The sequence below is a fragment of the Schistocerca americana genome, chromosome 1 (genome assembly GCF_021461395.2).
Source record: "Schistocerca americana isolate TAMUIC-IGC-003095 chromosome 1, iqSchAmer2.1, whole genome shotgun sequence".
In the NCBI taxonomy this organism is placed as follows: domain Eukaryota; kingdom Metazoa; phylum Arthropoda; class Insecta; order Orthoptera; family Acrididae; genus Schistocerca; species Schistocerca americana.
Genome location: NC_060119.1, coordinates 110009451 through 110014259, shown reverse-complemented (window position 1 = coordinate 110014259; position 4809 = coordinate 110009451). Strand labels below are relative to the sequence as shown.

Below are 4809 nucleotides of genomic sequence, written 5' to 3'. Positions count from 1 at the left end.
ACAATGTATTTACCTTAATATCATCACAAGTCATAATATATATATCAGTTCATGACAAATTAGAAACCTCCGCCATCTCTCTCCCCACATCCACCACTGCTGGCGGCTCACCTCCAACTGTGCAACGCTACGCGCTGTTCACAGCCAGCTGCCTAACACTACAATGGCGAGTATTACAACAATGCAAAGCAGCCACAGACTGCACACAGCACAGCCAGTGATTTTCATACAGAGGTGGCGTTACCAATAAAAAACCTAAACAGCATACTTACAAGTATTCCGCCCAATTCTTACATTCATGAGCAGTTAACACGTTTTTCAATAAGTTCTTATTTCAAAATATATCGAGTGAGTACGTGCATTTCTTCCCATAACTCTTAGGCTGCGTCATGTGTCTACTATTAGCGTACACAACTTAAAAGACAGGTATTGCTATACGGACACTAAACATGCAAAACTATTTCAGTAAAACATGCAAATGACAGGGAATGTTGGCTGGGACATCACATGGGACAGGTTCAGCCCCTTCTCGAAAAATGTTGATACTCACCGCACATTGGCCTCTTTTCTTGTGTATATGTGGGTTTTGTCGTATGTGTGTTCGCGGAATGTAGGTGAGAGTTATGGGTGGGTGTGCGTGTATAGTGTAGTGTTAGGTTTGTGTTTAATTGTGTAGATGATGAGAGAAGGGAGAGGGTGAAACCCAGTGCTGGAACATGGCCTATTCCTCTGTTATAATACCAAGGGGCCCTGCGAGCTTAACCTTCCTATCCAACAGACAAGTCACCGCCAACAACAGTTCAAATGTCCTCATTTCATGATAAACAGCGGCGGGGTTTGGAATTTAATGCAATCCAGTGGTGCCAACACTGATGATGAGAAACTTTACGCCACCACTTCTCTTCCCCTTATGGACCAGATACTGAATGTGAAAATTTCATCCACCACCAAGATTTCAATCAGCTTAGCTCCGATTTGAGCGCCACCATACAGGCGTGTGTTAGCGACCTCGACTGCGGAAGAGGGTACCATTTTAGCATTACGTACGTGATACCACGCTCTGTCGACACAAAAGTAAGCACCGTCCGACTCAAGGTAACGACTAAATTGAACCTGATTCATTCTCGTATCCACCACGAACATTGCAGTTTACCTGCTGACACCTTTAGTTACTTACTGGTGCATGACAACTAGCAAGAAGTGTAATACAAAAAAACGCCAGTGACACAGTTTCCCACTTCAGGTATCCTGCAAATGGCATGTAGGCCATGGTGTTTACTCTGAATGCTTGTAAACAAATACACTTTGAAAAGGATCAGCTGAATCTGTTTAGTGAACGTTACGCGCTTCTGGCTCCTTAACATAGTAACAGGGTTTAGTCTGCATGACATTTCACTCAGCCGCAGCTACACATAGCCTCTGGAAAGAAAACGTGTAGCTTTAGAAACGAAGGTTTTCGCGACCGGATGACACTGCTGCTGGAAAACCTTTCGGGGTGTAAGGTCGTGGTCCACGTAACACTTGTGTTTCTAACGTGTCGTCCAGAACTCCGTTGAACATCTTTTACAAGACGACACTCAATAAAAAAAAATGGCTCTGAGCACTATGGGACTCAACATCTTAGGTCATAAGTCCCCTAGAACTTAGAACTACTTAAACCTAACTAACCTAAGGACATCACACACACCCATGCCCGAGGCAGGATTCGAACCTGCGACCGTAGCAGTCCCGCGGTTCCGGACTGCAGCGCCAGAACCGCTAGACCACCGCGGCCGGCGACACTCAATAATTAAGTTTTATCTTTGACAAGGGTAATCTCTGCTTATCACGTGCAAATCAGGCCACGACACTTTTTCTGCCGTCTACTGGGTGTACATAATGTCCGGGAACACTTTCAATTATTTATTGCACAAGAACTAAACATTGTACAGATATCTTACATATGTCATTTTGAAGAGAAACCCTGATAGTTTTTTTTCCATGTATACCGCCACAGCGTAGTTCGGTAATTTGCCGATAGTCAGCGCTACTCGCAAACATGGCGAGTTCAGGTGCGGAGCGAGCATTCTCTGTGTTGGAGTTCGATAAAAACAAGTGTGCTATAGCTGTTCAACAGATGTTTGGCACCAAGTAGGGGCCGGCCGGAGTGGCCGAGCAGGTTCTAGCCGCTACAGTCTGGAACCGTGCGACCGCTACTGTCGCAGGTTCGAATCCTCCCTCGGGCATCGATGTGTGTGATGTCCTTAGGTTAGTTAGGCTTAAGTAGTTTTAAGTTCTAGGGGACTGATGACCTCAGATGTTAAGTCCCATAGTGCTCAGAGCCATTTTTGAACCAAGTAAGGTAAGAAGTCACAGAGTTTCTCTTCAAAACGCAAAATGTATGACATACGTACACTGTTTGATTCTTGTGCAATAAATGATTGAAAGCATTCCCGGACTGTATGTACACCATGTATATGTAGCTCCCAGAAGTCCGAACCGTCAGTCGGCAAGACTCAACGGAAGAGGAACGCCTTTGAAGATGTCCAGCGCACTTCTGGACGAAACGTTAGGAATGACCTTATACCCCTAAAGGTTTACCAGCAAGGTGCAGCTTTGTTTGTTTATTTACCACCGCACAGACCGCTTCTTTCGCATTCTTTTTTGTAAATGTGCATCTGTTTGAGTAAGGCCATAGTCAGCTGCAATTGGGCACTGAAACAATTCACTGGCGAAATATGGAAATTTGTGCTGGACCACGATTCGAACTCAGATTTCCCGCTTTACACGAGCAGTAGCTTCAGTCGTTTCAGCTATCCGAACACACTTTCCATCCCACTCAAATTCTTATCGCATACTATGACATAGCGTCCATTACCCTCATTTTGCTCGCAGAGCTTCCTGTATACCAGCAAGAGGTATGGGACCCATTGTGTGCATCCACACTGAGGATATCAGTACACAAGCTTACAGAAATGCTATATATGAATAGTGCCTGTGTTCTCTTGCATGGAGCCCGTGACATAGGCGTTATTGAGATGGTTGACACAACAGGGAATATCCTCAATTGAATGCTCCAAATATCTTTGACAAATTCCTGGGGCAGACGAAATTCTCAAGAACAAATCATGAGATTGGTAAAGCCCAAAGAGGGTGCTGAGCACTAAGAAATGCTGAGAAGCGACATCGAATGGTAACTGTATTTCTCGCAAGTTGATGCGAAAAAAATACTGCGCCTCTGACACGTTCACCAACAATTTCCCCAGATGTGGAATGAGATATGGATCAACTATACATTGCATATTGACTGTCTCTTTTAAAAAGCCCAAAGGCACACGGTGCCATTTCCCTTCTAAATTACTACCAAATGGGTGGCTCTCTGTCTAGACGAAATAAGGGAAATGATACCTAGATCTTGTGAACACCGGAAGTCGGCCTTGACCTTGTCACACATGGCGAAAGGAAAGTGGTGAGGGCGACCAAATGTAAATGATCCTGATGGCTTAAGGGAGACATGGGCTTCGAAATTTTCTATCCGATGCAAGGTACTCCTAACCATCTGATCGTATGACCATAGTAACGAGTCCAAAACTTGAATGAAGGCCGATTGGGACACTAAATGGACTTTTTTAATGATCTGGAAACCAACAACACGAAAGACAACTAGCCCATAAATATTCTCAGCCAACGATGAACTAACCACTAACAAGTTAAGTTGCCGCTCCAAATTCTTCTAACCTTCCCACATAATGGAATGCACTGCTTAATATAAGAAACAACTTGACATAGCGGCCGTTGCACCACATGGCAGCTCAAGTGCCTATAAATGTCGTCATAAACCATTACCCGCCATGTCGGCCCGAAGCTCAACCGGACTCCCATCCACCGTCAACGATAGCAGAATACGTTGAGGTGGTGTTTGTGGAGCGTCAGAGACAGCCTCTGAGTCCTGTGAAAATAATGGGGCCTCTGACGACCCTCCTGTGGCTTGTCGACTTCCACCAATCGATACCAGATACCTTACTTTATGGTATACCCCAAACGTGGGATCTACATACTGGTATCCAGAATGAGATCTTCACTCTGCAGCGGAGTGTGCGCTGATATGAAACTTCCTGGCAGATTAAAACTGTGTGCCGGACCGAGACTCGAACTCGGGACCTTTGCCTTTCGCGGGCAAGTGCTCTACCAACTGAGCTACCCAAGCACGACTCACGCCCCGTCCTCACAGCTTTACTTCTGCCAGTACATCGTCTCCTACCTTCCAAACTTTACAGAAGCTCTCCTCGCGAAAGGCAAAGGTCCCGAGTTCGAGTCTCGGTCCGCCACACAGTTTTAATCTGCCAGGAAGTTTCATATGAGCGCACACTCCGCTGCAGAGTGAAAATCTCATTCTGGAAGCATCCCCTAGGCTGTGGCTAAGGCATGTCTCCGCAGTATCCTTTCTTTCAGGAGTGCTAGTTCTGCAAGTTTCGCAGGAGAGCTTCTGTAAAGTTTGGAAGGTAGGAGACGAGGTACTGGCAGAAGTAAAGCTGTGAGGCCAGGGCGTGAGTCGTGCTTGGGTAGCTCAGTTGGTAGAGCGCTTGCCCGCGAAAGGCAAAGGTCCCGAGTTCGAGTCTCGGTCCGGCACACAGTTTTAATCTGCCAGGAAGTTAGATACTGGCATTCTTGTCTAATAGGCACCAAACGACAATCAGAGCAGTTCCGCCGACTTTCCCATTGATTGGAATCAGGGGCGGAAGGAGAAAAATGCCGAGGCCCAGGAAAACGCCGCGAGTGGGCATCACAATGTATCGACTTTACTTGTACCCGCCGACATTTACACAAGTG

The 4809-nt window shown here is 46.0% G+C and overlaps 1 non-coding gene across 1 annotated transcript; it reads left to right on the top strand.

The window, feature by feature from the left end:
* The first annotated feature begins 4534 nt into the window (after positions 1-4534).
* Positions 4535-4609, top strand: Trnas-cga. The gene has a single exon. It is a non-coding gene; the product is annotated as a tRNA-Ser (tRNA).
* Positions 4610-4809: the final 200 nt, after the last annotated feature.